Source organism: Acomys minous (assembly GCF_964271855.1).
Source record: "Acomys minous genome assembly, chromosome: 6".
In the NCBI taxonomy this organism is placed as follows: Eukaryota; Metazoa; Chordata; class Mammalia; order Rodentia; family Muridae; genus Acomys; species Acomys minous.
The window spans coordinates 122,223,842-122,242,044 of record NC_140487.1 but is presented as its reverse complement, the minus strand read 5'-3'; the positions used below and the strand labels follow the sequence as shown (position 1 = coordinate 122,242,044).

Here is an 18,203-nt window from a genome sequence, read left to right as displayed (position 1 = left end):
CTCCACTTGCGGAGGGAAGATCGGAAGAACCTTGTGCCTGCCCACCTGGCCCCATCTGCCCTTGCCTGGGACCGGCCCTGTGCCCCCAGCCTTAGCACCTGCCCTACCAGACAAAGGGTTTTCAGTTTGTTGCTTTGCTCTTCCCTCTCCCTCATTTGTGGCTTATCAATGATGCAAGAGGAGTAAGACCAATTTCCTTAGGCTATGTAATCCCCAAATCAGATTGGGGGATTGCAGGAGATGAGGTGACCTTGTCCTGGGCTCCCAGAATGCCACCCAGGCCCACCATCCTCTCTCTCATTCCCAGGACATATTTAGACAGATAAAGCTAATTGTACTTGACGTGTCCTCTTAAGGAGGGCTCCACTCTCTGCTAGGCCAGTGCCACAGTTTATGCCAGGCTGCTGGGCGAGAGAGGGTACTCAGTGGGGCGAAGCCAACTGGGCTACATAAAGGGCTTGAGATCATCAAGTGGTTTGGGGGGGCTTCTCTGTGGGTCCAGGATACTCATCGGTCTAGGAGGCGAGAGCTGAGGGGTGTACAGAGAAGGGAGCAGACGACCAAGGTAGGGGACCAATAGAGAGAATATGGGTACCAGGCAGAGGTGGAAGAGGCTGATGGGAGCCTCGAGGGTGAAAAACCGAGGAGCTGGAGAGGAGAGGCGAGTTGAATTAAGTGGAGAGACTACGGGCTAGCCCGGGGAACCGGCATGGAGACCCCCAAGGCCAATTCTGGGGAGCTAGGTGGGGCTCGCCTGGCAAAGTGAACATTGTGGCCAATGGACCTTAAACCCCAGCACGGGCATCATCCATCACCGTCCTGTCCATGCCAAGCTCTCCTTCTTGAGATCTGCCAAGACGCCCTAGCCAGCCTCCCTTGAACCCCCAAAGCCCCCCAACTCTACAACTCCAGTATCTCCCTTCCACCACCTTTTTCTCCCCTTCCCTCCTCCCCGGCAACTGTGCATTTATTAATTCATGAGGCACTAATTAGTTCTTTGTTTAATTTTGTGTTAAACAGACTGACCGGAATGATAACGACTTGCAGCACAGTGTTGCCGTCCCCAACCACCCCTGTTTTCTGACAACAAGGGAGCGCGGGGAGACCGGAGCGCTGAACCCAAATCCCTCAGCAGTTGCACTTCATTAAGTCAAAATGTGACAAGAAGCTTAGAGAGAGCAACTTGCAGATCTGATCACACAGAACAATCTGGGGGAGGAGGAAACTTTTCTAGGAGTTGGTTGGGGTTGGAGGCGGGAGGGGGGGAGGGGCGTGCACCAAGATGAAGCCAACCTTACTGGTCCCATCCTTGCCTGTCCAGGGCAGGTAGCCTGGCTGACAAAGCAGCAGCAGCAGGGGACAATCACTCTCTCTCAGCTGGACCTGGGGCACTGGCTAGATTCTAGGTTCCCGGTGAGGAACTGAGCCAAGTATCCAGCCGGCCATTTTCATGATTTATTCTGGCTTTTTCTGCTTCTGCCCCTCCTAAGGCTGATGCCTTAGTTTGACCTGTGGGAACGAGTGGTTGGCACAGCAGCCATGGGAGTGAACGAGAAAAGCTGGCATAGTTAAGGAAGGGCTCTGCAGCAGAGAGAACACAGCGCTATCTTCAGGGAGGCTAAAGTCAGGAGAAACACCTCAAGGCTAAGTGAGAAAAGCAATGCATGTTGAGGAGCGCCCTCTCTGCCAGTTCTCTCTGTCTCTGACTTTCTCTGTCTGTCTCTCTGTCTCTGTCTGTCTGTCTCTGTCTCTCTCTCTTTTGCTCTCGCTCTCACTCTATGTTTGAGACAGGGTTTCTCTGTGTAGCCCTGGCTGTCCTGTAACTCGCCTCGAACTCACAGAGAACTCACTGCCTCCCAAGCGCTGGGCTTAAAGACGCGTGCCACCACTGCCCAGGCCCTGCCAGTTTTCTACCCAGCTATCCGTTCTTCATTCACCAATCCAGACATCCATTTTCTGCCCCTCTTCTCTCCGTCTGTCCAGGGTTAACCCTGACTTCTCTGAGAATGGGTTGAGAGCTCTGCTGACGGCGTGACAACCGGAAGAAAGCTGACTAGGCCCTGCAGTTCGTAGGCCATGGTGGCAGCCATCCCCTAGGGAGCTGATCTCATAGTGGCAGTGGCATTCCCTTCCTGTCCAGGTGACTGGAGTAGGCTCCCCGGCCCGGAGGTGCCAACTGGCCAACCCCATCATCTACAACACAGGCAAGGACAGTGGCACCAAAAGCAAGCCCTGTCCAGTGGAAAGCTTTCAGCCCCGCCCATCTTTGACCTGACCCTAAATTCTGATCAGGGGCACGGAGGGTATGATATAAGGAGGATGAAGGCAAAAGCACACAGAGAGCTGACAGAGTGAGCCATCCATCTTGCAGAGCGTCTGCTGCCTTCTTCCTGTTGGCTGCTGCACTTGCCCACAGGAGGCCTGAGTACACACAGCCCACTAGGCAGGAAATGTTCACGCTGGGCAGCCACGTCCTCCCTCTCCCTGGCCAGGTCTGAAGTACAGTGGTCTCTACCCGAGCCTTGCGGCCTTGGGCTGGCTTCTGTTAATTTGCTGTCAGGCTGCCTAAGCAAACCAATTAAAACTAATCATTAATTATAAAAGAGAACGAGACGAGGAGAGAGGAGAGGGTGAAGGAAGGGGACAGGAGTAAGGGGGAAGGAATTGGGCTAGAAAGAAAAGACTGAGAGGGCTTTCACAGGGCTCGGATTTGGGGACTAGGGACCTGGGAGATTGGCAGAAACCAAAGATGCTAGGATGGAGGGACCAGGAAAAAGGCAAGGATGGGGAAGAAATGCAGAAGCAGAGTACCAAGGCCTGAAGGAGGCTGACTCTTGTGAAGTCTAGAGGCGAAACTTTTCTAGCACCTGGTCCCACAGACTCTCCCAAAGGCCGCCTGGCTCCATATGCATGAAGCCTCAGGGCAGGCTCCTGTCTGAGGTTTTCGACCTGCTCCCCAGACTTCTCAGGCCATGGAGATTCAGGACAGCTGTCAGGCTGCCCTGCTCCCCACCCCCTGCTAACCCAGCCCACCTCCCCATCCTCACAAACCCTCCCCCCCCCCTCCCCCCCCCCCCGGCTGGGCCTTTCACAGGGGCTGGGGCCATGTCAGCCGGGCAGCTTGGGGAGGGGGCAGCACAGACAACAAGGGGCAGTGTCATGGAAACGGGCACTTTCCAGGAGAAATATTCTGTTTGGCCTCCTTCCTGCATTGAGGACCTGTCAGGAGCCTGAGTGAGAGTCACACTATCCCGGGACCAGGCGTGACAAAACCTATTTTCTGCCTCAAATTTGATTGATTAAAAAACTTTTTTTTAGGAAAACCATGTTGAAAGAGTGGAGAGAGAAGAAGAAGAAGAAGAAAAAAAAAGATAGAGAGGGAGGGAGAGATAGAAGGGAAAAGAAAGAATAAAAATTGCTACAGGGAAGGAGGGCTGGAAGAGAAAGGCTACACCCAGGGGCCAGCCGTCCCCTACATACCCCAGGGTGTGTATATTATCAGAGGCACAGCCAGAAAGCCCAAATAAAGCCGGGAACTTTTAGGCAGAATTTAGCAGCAGGGCAACCAGAGGCTCCATAGCGTGCCCATGCGTGCGTGCCACAGGGGCTGGATCTGCACAGAGGTGGCAGCCAGAGCAGGCTGCGTGTCCCTGCACAGGGACAGGAGGCTAAGACCTCCAGCCAGGAGAGGAAGGTGGCTCTGCTGCCCAGCATCAAGTTAAGAGTGGGCTCCAGATTGGCTCTGTGGTCTCTCCCAAAATAGTCTTGATTGGAAGTCGGCCAGAATCCTGAAAAGTCTATATGGGGCCAAGAGGGCGGGGCTAATCTTCCTGAGACAGGCAAGGGATTCCCCAGCTTTCTCTTTCAGATGTCTGCGTGTACATGGAGGCCGGAGCTGGTTGACGGTTGGTTTTCCTATCGCTTTCCAGCTTATTATTGTTATTCATTATTATTATGTATAGAGTGTCTAGCCTCCATGTATGTCACATGCATGCCTGGTGCCCAAGGAAAAGGTATAACCTGAATGTGGGAGCTGGGACTCGAACCTGGGTCCTTTGCAAGAACAACGAGTGCTCTTAACCACGGAGCCAACTCTCCAGACCCTCGCCTTATTTTTTTAGTTTGGTTTCTCACCGAACCTGGAGCCCATTGGCTAAACAGGTAGCACAGCAAACCCCAGAAATCCTCTCATCCCTACCTCCCCAGTGCTGGAATCAAAGGCATGTACCACTACACCCAGCTTTTTACCTGTGTGCTGAAGATGCTCTCCTCCCTTCCCCCTCCCCTGCCCCCAAGGAGTGTTATTACTAACAGGAACAGGAACATAACAGAAGAGCAAGAAGGGCCGAGCTTGGCCCCTCTGTCCTGCAGTTGGTAGAGCCTGTGTAGGTCAGTGCTGGGATTGGCTTCTCTCCCCTTCTCTGTCCTGAGCCTTCCCTATCCAGTCCCATAGGCCCTGTGTGGATGCTTTGGGCTTTTGAAGGGGCTTTGAAGGTGATGAGGGAGGGGTCCTGCCTTGGTTTCTCAAGGAGAAAAGCCTGCTCCTCCTCTTCCTGGGACTTCCTCTAGAGAAAGAAACATCACCATTTCCTAGTGTCCCTGTCTGACCACCACAACTATCTTCAATTACCTCTGCACAAGACCTATGCTTTCTCTAGGAAGAAGGGTCCGAGGTGATGGCCTGTGATGCTCCCCTTTTTTTTCTAAGGACTCCAAAGATCAAGGTGACTGGTAGTGCTGGGCATGGAGTCAGCCAGAAGGTCGTTCTGTGTGCTAGGGAACAGCTCAGCGGTACCCATCGACTCAGTCACCACTCAGGACTCGGTGTGTGTGCGACACAGGTGCTGTCGGGACCTGTATAACCCTGTTTAGCACAGTTCTGCCACATGAAGAAACTATCTCTTGACGTTAGCGTCTAAGGTCCTTTGTGGGAGAGCTCTCACAGACACACACTCTAAGGTATAGAGCTCAAAGCTGGGCCCTAGGGACTAAAAACACTTGAACGCAAATGTTCATAGCAGCGCTACTCGGGACAAGCAAGAGGCAGCGGACACAGTCTGAGTTCCCAGCAGTTGAGGAATAAGCGACACACGGCCCATAGGCACTACGGACTAGTATACAGCTATAAAAAGTAATAAAGACTTGCAGCATGCTACGTCGTGAATACACCCGAATGCATAAGCCAGACAGGGGAGGTCATGAAGACTGTGATTCCAGCTACACGAAAAGAAAAAAGATCTAGACTATAGTAAGTAGATGGTGGAGAAAAGATAAGTGATTGTCAAAGGGCTGGGGAAAGGAAGAGTTGAGGGGTGACTGTCTACCCATTTCTGTATGGGGTGATTAAAAATGTAAGGAACTTGCCTTTAATCCCAGTGCTGGGGAGGCAGAGGCAAATGGATCTCTGTGAGTTCGAAGCCAGCTTGGCCTACAGGACAGCCTACACAGAGAAAGCCTGTCTTGAAAGCCCAACAGACATACATACACGCATGCACACATGTATACATGCATACATGAATCCATCCATCCATCCTGGGACTAGGTACTGAAAGTCGCTGTACGGCTTGTGAGTGTACCTAACGCCGCTGAGTGTGCACTTAAAACGGCCACATTGGTAAACTTTATGGCATGTATATTGACAATAGTAAAATACACCCCCACCCAGCAAGGGGAAAAGAAAAGAGCTCAGAAGAGAAGGTGTTGGCCATGGAACTCAGCAGAGGCTCTAGATGAGCCAAGCTGGGGTTGGAGGGTGACACAAGCGTTTCGAATGAGCCCTCTTTCCTCTTTCTTCTCAGCCCTGGGCAAGATTTGAGCCACCATCTGAGGTACCCCTCCTGCCCGCTAAACCGGTAGAATGTTTGTCTAGCGTGCATGTGGCCCTGAGTTTGTTCTCTAGCACCCCATAAAACTGAGGGGTGGTGGTGGTGCACACTTGCAAGATCAGCACTTGGGAGATAGAAATAGGAAGAGAAGAAGCTCCAGGCTATTATCGGCTACATGGACATCCTGGGCTCGATTCAGAAGGAAGAAAGGGAAAGAAAGGGGGGAGGGGAAGAGAGGAGGGAAAGCATAGTATAATGGGCCTCCCCGTTGGGGTACCATCCCTCCAGTGGCTGTGACGCCAGCTCCCACACAACACCAGTCGCCCGCACGCACAGACAGCAAACAGTGCCTCTACAAATCCCAGCACACCCAGCCTCAGCCTCTTCATATCTCTCTGCCCAGCTAGGCAGAAACTTCCACTCCTACCCCGGGGTCCCTGTGCAACAAGCTCCCTCCACAGGGCTCTGAGTTGATGACTTCTCCGCCGCCGCCCCCACCTCTCCCCAGGACTCTAGGGCCTTCCCGAGGTCGGGCAGTCCAACCCAAAGGAGGAGCCTAGGATGCTGGGGGTGTAGGGGAAAGCCAAGCACTCTGTGTGTGTGGGGCTCCCCTGGGCTCTGGTCCCCCACCCCTCCTGCCTGTTCCTCAATGCGTGCGCACACAGAAACCCCTGCCTTGGCCCGGAAACTGTCAGGAGATCAACAAACAAAAGCCGCATCTTGACAGGGAGTCATTTATATTTTAGCTTCGTTCCATTATCCTAACGAATCCTTCATCAGCAGATGCAATATTAACAGCAGAAAAATCAGCTCATTACATCCGGGGGGATTTCATCAAGTCGGCAATCATGTGTGCAGCTCCCCAAGCCTTCAAGAGGCCAGTGGGGCTGTTATTTATTTATTTTTTGTTACTTATTTATTTAATATTTTGGGGGGGTTCTTTCCACATAATTGCACCGCATCTCAGATCTTTAATAAATAATTTGTAGGTCCTGAACTGCACACAGCTTTGCTCTCTGCCACAAGAGCCTGCTTTAGCCAAAATATTTACCAATATTTAAAAGTCATTAGAGTCAGGAAGGAAATGGGGAGGGGTACTGGAAGTGGCCTCATTTGGGGCTGCGGTGCTGACTGCTGACTGGTGCTGACAGGCCTTGTCCTCCAGATCCATCTCTTGGTGGGAGGGTGGCCATCCTGCATGGCGACTCCTGGTATAGGTCCTAACTGTCCTCTCTTCTTGATTAGGCCTGGAGAGGTTCCCTGGGAGCTCGGAGAGAGGGTTGGGTGTATCTCGAAAGACATGTCCTGGTTCCTTGAGACTAATGGGGCTGTTGGTGGAAGACGCCTACTTGGTATAATGTCAGAGGCCTTTTGAATACTCTGCTTGGGCTTCCCGCTGGTGGGCCAGTGCCGGCCACCTCCCCAGAGGAACTCAGCCAGACAACCTATGCTGCCTTCCACCAGGCCACGGCTGTTACAGCTCAGCAGGACGCATCCCTCTTGCCTTCCCAAGGTTGCTTTGAAGGAAAGAAGAGCTCCAGGGGTCTGGAAGGCAGACTTGGCCTGTTTTATAGACTTAAACGTCAGTCCAGGCAGTGCCACCAAGAAAACAAAAAAAACCCAAAAACCCCAAAACAAAACAAAACAAAACAAAACAAAAAAACCCACTCAGTGTCCAGAATGGCTTGGCCAAGGCCCCATTCCTTTCCCCGTATCCTGTCTAAATTGACCAGCCTTCCAGAGACTCCTGGCTCCAATTCCCAAAGCTGGAGTGGCCACCGGTGCTGACAGCACCCCCGCCGCCACCATAGGCTGGCCATGCTTTCACAGGTTTTTCCCAGCGGGGGCTGGATCTCTGCCCAGCCAGGAATGTGCTCCCAGGATGTCAATTCTAATCTCCCCAGCGCTCTGACAGAATTAAGCTCCAGTTTGTCCGACAACATCCCAAAGTTTCAGAAATCCAGGGCAGGCTTTCTAATCAGGCTGCAGGACAAAGGTCTGGCCTGACCCTGTCACTTCCATTTATGCCTCCTGTCTGTCTGGGCCTCGGCCTTTCGGCAGCTTCCTCCAGCCTCTGCCCTGGCCAGCTTCCCCCTCCCCCAGCTCCCCTGTTTCTCCTCCCAGAACTTCCCTTACCCAAGCAACCCGGCAAATCCCATGGCCCTACTGTCCACAGGCTAGGGATCCCTGTAAGACGACCCGCCTGGCCCTCAGCCGGTTGGCCAGGCCTTGCTCGGGGCTCCTTGTGGTCAGCTTACTAGAAGGAAATCTTAGGCCTTACTAGGCTCCTCCATGGGTCTGGGGAGAGGGGCTAAAGTCAGTCTTCAGCCCAGCCTGGGTTCCTGTAATTGCTCCTAAAGCAGTCTTTGAACATCCTGTTGGAAAGCTCTAGAATGCCTTGGTCCATCTGTCACATTTAGAGGCTCTTGGGGTAGAGATTTCTCTCTCAGCCAACTGTTGCTGGTCACTCAGAGGTGACCAATTTTCTATGATAAGCAGAAGCAGCTTTGAACTTGGAGTAGGCGGGGCCTGTGGCTAGGACTCAAGCTTTTGGCTCTCTTGGATTGGGGGTGGAGTTGGGGGGTGGGGAGGGGGGTGCCACCAGAAAGGGTAGACACTACCCTCTCCACTTCCCACCACTCCCCATTCCCTGTCCATGTTGCTCATGGCTGGGCACGGGGTACTCAAAGCTGTTTCTCTCTGTACCCACTGAATACTTGACAAACGGTTGGTTATAAGAGGCAAAACCTTTGGGGGACAGCTAGAGGGATGTGGGTGGCACCCGCAAATTAAACTTGCTTTGTGTCCACCAAAATCTTCATGGGGGGCCAGAGGGAGGAGAAGTGTAGACAGTCAAGAGGGCATCCAGGAGTGTACTATCTGAGCTTCCTGCTGGCCACAAAGCTGACCAGTGGCAAGGGGTTCCCAATGGGAAAATAATTGTATGGTTGGGAAGAGAGGATTTGAGGAAGAAGAAAGAAATAGAGATGCCACTGAAGGCAGGAAAGATCTGGAATGGCCAGGGCAGGGGAGGAACTGCTCAAGAAGTGCCAGATGCAGACATCAAAGAAATGTTCTAAGGCCGGGAGTGGTGGCAACACATCTTTAATCCCAGCACTCAGGAGGCAGGCAGACAGTTCTATGAGTTCGAGGCCAGCCTGCTCTACTTAGTGAGTTCTAGGACAGCCAGAGCTACATAGGGAGACCCTGTCTCAAAAGAAGGAGGAGGAGAAAGAGAAGAATGTTCTAGAATGCCACAAGTAGGTAGGGCCATGCCACAGCATGTGAGCCAGGCTGAGACAGGCCCCAGCCTTCACCAGCCCAACTATGGAGGGCCTCGACACCTCCTTTGAATGACAAGCTGGGCTGGTAGAGCAATGGGCGGAAGATAAAAATGGCCAATGGGAATGGCAGAGGGAAAGGGGGTGGCCCTTTAATAAATCCTTTTTTTTTTTCTTCTGGAATCACAGTTGTTTTATCTAGTAACAGAACAGTCCATGAGGGCCCTCACTGGAGAACAGATAGATGAATGTCTGCCTGCCAGCACTTTCCAGAACTCCACAGTAGCTTTCTCTGCTCCCCTCCTCTGCCCAGTGGGATTCCTGAATCCCCCAAACTTCCACCTTTGCCTCTGCGCCTTTCTCTCTGCCTCATCTTTCCTTAGTTGCTAAGTTTGGGGTGTTGGTGAGTTATTGTCCGCTCCCCCCCCACTTGCTATTTATCACAGATTGTGTGGGGCTGAGTGGTGTGAGCCTCACCCTGCTAAATAAAGCTTTGGTATTTCTGATAAAGCCATCAAATTCCTTATCACACTGACACAAAGTGCATTTAAAGAGACAGACACCCTGTCCCTCCCTGTCCCCACCCCCTACACTCAGTTCAGATTTCCAGCTGCCCTGACACCAAATACGGCTCCTGAGGATGAGGTGGGGGCAGGGAATGGGGGGCAGAGGCAAACTCTTTCTAGATCCTGCTTTTCCCAATCAGTGCTGCTGACACCTCGAACCCAGGGCCGGCCCCAGGGTGTGGCACTATGCTTCCTGACCCCATATTGGAACCAGGAGAATACAGTTGTTGGGAACCGCCCTGAACTAGGGGATATCCTCATAAACAGACAGGAGACGCTGGAAGAAGAGTCCCCTGGGAGCCGCGAAGGCTGCGGGCCTGTCTAGCAGCCCAGCAGCACTGTGAACTGGGATTTTGTGCTTGTAGTCAAAGCTGGTACAAAGAGGGGACACGAGGGGATACTGAAGTCCCTTCAATGCAGGGAGGATGAGGGCTGTGTGCCCACAGGGCCTGACTGTTCCACCATATGCTCAGCCAAGCCCTGACTCCTGACACAGCCCCACAGGCCGATAGGGCTATCACGCCATTTGACAGATGAGGAAACCAAGGTTGGCCCAATTCCACACAGCCAGGGGCAAAGCCAGCAGGGGCTCTGGCCTGTCTGGCTGATTCTCTTACCATAAAAGACATTTCTCCTTAATCAATTCTGAGAGCTGACCCCTAGGTCAGGCTCTGTCCACTTCCTCAGTTACGATTCCATGATTCCTGTGCCCCAGGGTCCGCTCCCACGTTCCCCCGTCCTAGCTCAAGAGCCCAGGCCTTGCGCCCACACACAGCTTGCTGGTTGAAGAATCAAATTTATTATTTTTAATTATTTTGATTTATCAAACCAGCAGCTACAACCATATTAAACCAACTTGGCTTCTTGGCATTTAACAGAAACAGCTGCTCCAGACTCCCCCCAGCCTCCAGAAAACACCCGCCTGTCCACTTGCTCCTCTAGAGGGCACCTTAATCCAAAATCCCCAAATTTGAGAGACGCTTGACCTGTTCCTTACCTACCAAAAGAAGATACAGCTGGAAGTCACGGAGGGCCAGGGGGTGACTGGGGAACAAGCTGGGACACAGCTGTCAGAGGCTTTTGGGATATAACTGGCCCATCCCGTGGCTCAGAAGACCTTCTAGGGCCCTGACCCAGTGCTGGCTGGGGGGAGGGGGTGCCTGGCTCAAACCCCTACAGCTGGCATCGGGGAGGGCTATTTTGGAGTCTGGGAGGTGGGGAGGCAGTACGAAATCACAGGTTTCCATGGTACAGCCAGGTCCTTCTACGCAGGACATGAGGAGAGAGGCTGGTCCATGCCGTGTGTGTGTGTGTGTGTGTGTGTGTGTGTGTGTGTGTGTGTGTGTGTGTTCTGACTGAGGAGTGTGAAAACAGCCATGATAGGCACTTCAAAATCCTAAGCAAAACTGTCTGTAAATTGTATGAGTGGAAGCCACATCTCTGGCATTAGGAAGAAGAAGAAGAAGAAGAAGAAGAAGAAGAAGAAGAAGAAGAAGAAAAAGCCCACGGCCATTTCTAGTCTCCAGGGGCATGGCAGGTCTTCCTGTCAGAGGCCACCATGCCGATAGTCCTGATGTACTACATCACAGAGCGTCTTCACGCCCCAGGAACCGGCTTGGGTCAGACCGGGAGCTGCGCTGCCACAAAGTCCCCACGGCATCACAACCTGCCCACAGAGAGCCCCACCCTGGCTGTAAGTTCTGAGCTCTGATGGGCACCTCTAGGCGCGTTATCTGTCCCCTCTGAGGTCAGGTTTCCTTATCTGTAAAGTGTACATGACGAGAGTGCCTGTCTCGGAGGGCTAAGGAAATGGGAGACAGCGAATGCAGAGACCTAAGTGAAGTTTCTACGCATTATTCTACGTGCAGGAAGTGACAGCGGGTCATCACTGCCGCCGCCGCCATCATCATCATCATCATTACTGAAACCTCTTCCTGACTGGTATCATCTGCCTTTGGGCCTGGCTCACCTGGGAGAGAGCTCAGAGCTGGCTGGCTGGCTGGCTCAGGGAGGGCATACCTGCTGCCTTCCTGAAACAAATGGCTCTGATAGGCAGGAAGGGGACACAAGGATGACGTGGACAGTTACGGTCACTTATCAAAAACGGTGCATTCACTCTGCTTTCCCGGAGACTCATGCCCTAATATGGGCCCTGTAGCTTTCTGGGTTATTTCAGGTCTGTGTGATAATGACTCTGAGCTCTCTGCTTCTGCTGTTCCCAGAGGCCTTTGCATCTGGGTAGAGGCGCGGGAGAAGGACGTAGGAAGTGCAAGGTCACAGCGCATGGCAAGAGGGGGCACAGATGGGGGAGCTATGAAGGAGGAAGAAACAGGGCTTGACTAGTAAGCCAAGGTGAGGAGGGAGGAACTCATAGCTCGACGGGCTACAAGGTGGACACCTGGCCATGCCCTAAGGCTTGCTGTCTCAGCAAACACTCTGGGCAGGACAGCTAGGAGCTCCCAAGGGAGAGATTTAAGAACAAGACCAAGCACCAAGCCTATCTCTTTGCCCATAACTCTAGTGAGAGGCCCTTCAGCCTAACAGCCAAGCCAGGCCCAGGGGCCCCTTGGAGCCTTGATTTCCTTACAGACTAATTATCTTTCTGTTTAACCTTGGCCCACGGAATTCAGACTGCAGAGGGTTAACTAGACAGAGGGGCTGGCTGGCTTTGCCTTCTTCACTCTACCTCCATTCTGGAACTCCTATCACCTACCTCCCCCCACCCCCTGATCTTAGGGGGAAAAAAAAAACCCATCAAAATAACTATTTTATGTCTCCAAATATGCAGATCATTTTCTTTAATGAAAGATGCTTGACGTCTCCGATCCAATTAATATGCAAATGCAGGAGAGGATTTATTTGTGACATTCTGTCTGGGTGAGAGAAAACAAAAAAGGCCTGTTAACCAAAACACTAATTGCTGTGACTGATTGTCACATATCATCATTTTCATAGGATCTCCTCCATTCCCGGCTCGCAGGGAGCTTGAAACCAGGACTCACTCCACGCAGGCATCAAGGAGAAACAGGACAACTGGCTACCTGCCAGCGCGCGTCCTGTCCGTCCTCCTCATCATGAGACCCCCTGCTGGGCTGGACGAGGCAGAGGGTCCATGTGGCTCTGGTCCCCCTTTGTCTGTCTCTGACCTTCTGCCTCACTTAGCTGGCTCGTCTCCCTCACTAGGCTGCACCTTATGCCTTTAGGTGCTCATTGGCAAAAGCGGGAAGGGCAGGCTTCAGAATCTACAGGTCTAGAAAGTGGAAGCCCCACATGGCCGCAGCCCAGTCAACCTTCAATCTCAGTGGAAAGAAGAGGCAGGCCTCCCTTATGGGATACAGGTGTTCCCTGAGGCCTCTCTCAGTCGCCAACCTCTGTTTCTCTCTCTCTCTCTCTCTCTCTCTCTCTCTCTCTCTCTCTCTCTCTCTTTTAGATTTTTCGAGACAGGGTTTCTCTGTTTGGCCTTGGTTATCCTGGACTCACTTTGTAGACCAGGCTGGCCTCGAACTCACAGAGATCCGCCTGCCTCTGCCTCCCGAGTGCTGGGATTAAAGGTGTGTGCCTCTTTTTTGTCATTCATGTTGCTTTTTTAAAAAAATCTTAAGGTCATCATAGAATCTACTGAGTTACACCACCGGGGGAAACTGAGGTTTCCACCCAGCATGGCACCCTCTCCTTCAGGAGACATAGAGTCTCTACAGAAACTCCTCAAGATTTCTAAATGCCAGTTAAGCTGGGCAGACACCTGTGCCCTGGCCCTGCCTCCATGTGGTCAACAAAGCGAGAGGGTAGGTGGTCTTGGCCCCCAGTGTTCTTGAGTGGTTCCGTGACACCATTTCCCAAAGGACCTGGGGCCTCTGCGTCCTCCTGTGCTCTAGGTACATCAGGGAAGGGACTGAGGGCAGAAGGGACTCCTATTCCCAAAAAGCCACGGGAAAGGGAAAGGAAAAAGGCACATCTTGCTGGAGGGACTTTATGAAAGGAGAAGAATGCTCTAGTGCCACGTAGCTCCAAACACGAGGGTAAGAGATGGTGAAAGCATGGCAGCTCACAACTGTCTGTAACTCCAAAATCTGACACCCGTAGACATACAATGCACATAAAAATAAATATAAATAAATAAATAAATAAATGAGAGAGAGAGAGAGAGAGAGAGAGAGAGAGAGAGAGAGGGAGATGGTGAAAGATTCTCTAGGGCAGGGGCCAGGACCGAGGGACACCAAAGGATACTATACTTGGGGTCTAGTACCTTGGGGGACTGGTCTCTTACAACCCTAGCACTCACCATGCCAGCACTCAGGAGGCTGTGACAAGAGAGTCAGGAGTTCAAGGCCAGCCTGGGCTACAAAGCAAGTTTGAGGTTAGTCTAGACTACATACAAACCCATACCCTGTTTCAGAAAACCAAAGAGAAGGCCTCTTCCACCTCCCTGTCCCCTCCACAGACGTCTCCTAACTTTCCAGATAGCTTGAGAACTTAGAGTGAGCAAGGCTGAGCAGTCATGGAGGTCCCTGAGGCTTGCCCTGAGTGTTGGACTCTGCATCTTGCTGGAAGTTACAGAAAAAAACCCAACACATTGAGGGGCCACCAAGCAAGAACCACGCAGTAAGCACCAACATAGATAGGTCCAAAGGCTGTGTGCTTACTACTAATGAAGATGGCGGCCTCCCTCTTGATTCTAATCTCAGAAGTGTACCTCAGCTCCTCCTCCGGCCCCAGCTGCTTCCCTCAGGCGACTCCACCAGGGCCTTGAGGAAGAGCTGGCGCCAGGGCAGCATGGGGCAGACACTCTGCCCCCCCAAAAGGTCTGCCCCCGCACCCTGAGAACAGGCTCAGCAGGATGCCGAGCGGGGGAGCTTGGAAGCCTTCCGGGAAGAGCACAGCCCTGGCACCAGTCCCGCCGGGAAGGAGGTGAGCTGGGCCCTGCTACGATGTCTGCTGCTCACCTGACTCGCGCCCACGGCGGCTGAGCACCAATAGGGTGTGCGTGGGTGCAGACGGGTGGCGCGCATCATGGCGCCAGGAGCCCAGGGAGGAAGGGCAGGCGGCTGGGAGTGGCAGTAGGCTAGCTGGTCAGCTGAATGGCGCCCTAGCTGTAAGCTGAAGTGGGAAGGCCCCACCCTTCCTTGTAGATGGCAGGTTGGCAGGGGAATGAGAGAAAGGACGCGCTATACAACATTGGGCCCATTTTACCCAACGCAGATCAACCACTTTCCCCTCGCCCATCTACCACATTAGCCGAGAGAGAGAGAGAGAGAAGTCCGGTCTATACCTACTTTGTGCCCACCTCATGGCGGCTCACCACACAGCCGGTGGGACACTGGGTGTGAGGCACAATACTTTGCTCTCGCTATGCCATGATTTAGAGCCCCTTTAAAACAAACCCATCTGTACATTAAAACCACTCATAAAACAAAAGAGTGAGTGGCTGTGGCTCGGAGCAGTCTATTAAAGCCAGACGCCCGTGCCCACCCCCTGCCTCACCCAGTCCTTCCCTAGTACCCAGCCTCGGGCAGCATGGGCCTCACTGGACACAGCAGAGTTGAGTCTGGATAGACCAGCTTCCTGGCAATGGGCAGGGAGGCCCTGGGCTTTGCAGGTGTTCCTGCCCCAGCCTGGGGGGAAGGCCTGGACTCCAGGGCATCACGTTAGCTAGCAATCTGGCTTGGGGCTCATTCCTGCCCACTGCCGTCCTTCCTTGGCTGTCTCTTACGTTCCCCTCCCCATGGTGAGAACAGATCCTCTGAAACTAGATGCCTAGAAAATTCATCCATTTGTTGGGCTTCTTTTAATCACCCTGGCCTGGGTCACAACTGTCTGCTGGGGTCATCTCAGGTGGCCACTCTAGCTGGCCACTCTAATTTGACACCTCCTGGTATCGCACGTCCCCAAACCCAGACCAGTGACCTCTTTCCCTTTCTTCATAGGGTTCTTCTCAAGAAAGATCAGCAGGAGACCAATGCCATGCGCACAGCCGAACTCTGACATCTGCCATGTTTCCCAGATCCCTTTGGGCTGTGGGTAGGGACAAGCCTATTTCCCAAATTGCAGACACCACAACCCACCCCCCACCCCCCGCCCAGAGCTCTTTTGCCATGGGGCCACTTCTAGAGAGAGCAGAGGAATTCTCTATATCTTTGCTGAGCTGTGTAAGGCAAGTGCCCCCCTCGAGCTTTAAGAATCCCCCAGCACCTGGTTCACGGGACAGAGCAAAGGTCACGTGGTCAGAGTCGAGTATAAATAACCAGAGCCCCAGCCCTTCCCCAGCACCCAGAAGCTTTCCGAGGGAATCAAAGCGAACACAACTGTTACCAAGTCACTACTAAAATATTTACCAGCCTGGCGAAACGCCGAAGGTGCTTGGCACCGAGTGTTTGCTTATTTACAAGGCTGTTTTAAAGGGGAGAAGACAAAATAAAGTAACCTGAGCTACTAAATGGAGGGGCTGGTGGGTGCCCACCAACTTGCCGGCTGTCCCAGGCACTGCGGGAGCTAGAACAGCATGGTGAAGTTTATCCCCAAAACAGGCCAGGAAAGTGAGCAGATGGGCTTTGGAGGCCAGGACGGACTCACCAGTAGCAGTAAGGGCTTCCGGGAGTGGGAGTGGGGGGGTGCGGGGGTGCGGGGGGGGTGCGGGCAGGCAGAGCTGGGCCCTACAGAGTGGCTTCCTGCCCCTTCTAAACCAGCAGCACCCTTCTAGCCCCAACAGGAGCTCCAGAGCTGCCCCTGGACTTGTATGCACAATCACCTGAAGAGCCCCCTGGATGCTGCCTACCACAGGCTGTGGGGAAGGGCCCCCACCCCCACCCCCGGGCAACAGACAGGCCAGGAAAGGGGAGGCCCAAAGAAAGGAGACAAGGGTGGGAGCTGGCTGTGATCCTGGGAAGGGGGACGGAAGGGGGACATACGGGGACCTGGGGAGCGAAGGCGCACAAGTTTGCTCTTCCTCCTCTTTCTTTGAAGTTTCCTTGTGGTTTGAATTTAATTTTGATTTTTCTCAACTTTAGCAGATTGAAGTTGAAATAACCTACAAATTACTTAATGTGTTGTAAATCTGGGGGAATTCAGGAGTAATGGGGACCACATGTTGGCCGGGTGGGAGTCCATGGAGAACTGAGGGGAGGCGGCCCTCAGAGACATGCAGGTGGCTGTCCAGGGCAGGGACGCTGAATGCCCAGGCTCTCTCCCAAGGGAGGGGGTTCAGACCCCCTTAGGGGTCGGGGGTAGGATTCCCAGATGGCCAGAGGACCCTGGGTGGCCATAGAGAGAAAGTGTTAAGATCAGGGACTTGACTGAGCTGCAGCCTAGGGCTGCCCGGTGACTGTGGACACTGGGCAGCCAAGTAGGCTGTGTGCCAGGCGTCCGCCAGGCCCCTCTCCTGTGCCAATGCCAAGGCCACAACCAGCCTGCTGTGTGCGTGTGGCTGTCAGCTGAGCTCCTGCCCCCCTCCCCTTCCCCCTCCCTTTTCCGCAGACTTCTCTCAAGTACTCAGCCATATGGTTCCAGTTAAGCTCCATATTTTTCCTTGTCGATTGAAGAGACACACTTTCCTCTTTGCCAGACAGTTTGCAGATTGCTCTGTTGGCTCAATTTCTTATTGGATTTCTCAAAAAACCTGACATTTTAAATTAATTTACAGCCACAACAAAAAGAGTTCAGAATTTTAATGGTGTTGTAAGTAATTTTTAGGTAATCCACTCCAGATTTTGATATTAACCTTTGGAACTGAAGTTCATTCAGCTACTAAGTTACAATACACAGTTAGACTCCAGGCCTGGGGGAGGTTTTGGTGGTGGTGGGGGTAACCTGGGAAGCCCTTTCTGCTAGGAAACACTGGGGGAGGGGGGCGCAAATCTCGGATAGGTAAGTGATGGCCAGGGACCATAAAGTGGGTGGGGGTGGAGGGGCCTTAAAACAGCAGGGTAAGTGTTGAAGTGTAATCCCAGGGGTCAGGGGTGCTGCTGAATGTTCTAGAAGGACAGGTGACCCATGGAGTGAGTCATAGTCCCTAAGTCACTTAGAAGCAAGAGTAGAGTGAAGCTTCACTTGGGAGTACTGGGAAATAGCAACAGTAACAGTAATCAAACTGATGCTAGCAGGCATTTCCTGTGGTCAAGATCCGTGTCAAATGCTTTACATCTGCCAACCCGTGGACACCTCAAGCCACCCTGGGGTGGGCACATTCTTGCTCTCACAACCACTTTACTTGCTATTGGCCCAGCATACAATTACATTCCAGGCTCCTCAAGAAACTGAGGCAGGAGGATCGTAATGCTAAAGAGTGAGTTTAAGGTCAGCCCGGGCAACTTGAATAGAACCGTGTTTCAAAAGAAAAAGTACAAATGAAAATTGGAAGTCAAGTGCTGGGGAGGTGGCTTGGTGGTAAAGTGCCTGCTATATAAACATGGGGACCTGAGTTCAGAGCCCCAATACCCACAAACAAGCTTGGTGTGGTAGTGCAAACCTGCCACCCAGCTGGTGAGGTGGAAACAGGCAGGTTCCTGGGGCTTGCTGGCCAGCCAGTCCAGCCAAAA

The 18,203-nt window shown here is 52.8% G+C and overlaps 1 protein-coding gene across 3 annotated transcripts in view; it reads right to left on the bottom strand.

Annotated features, from left to right (window-relative positions):
• CASZ1 (castor zinc finger 1) overlaps positions 1-18,203 on the bottom strand; it is a 151,207-nt gene that overhangs the window by 64,415 nt on the left and 68,589 nt on the right. The window lies entirely within an intron of this gene.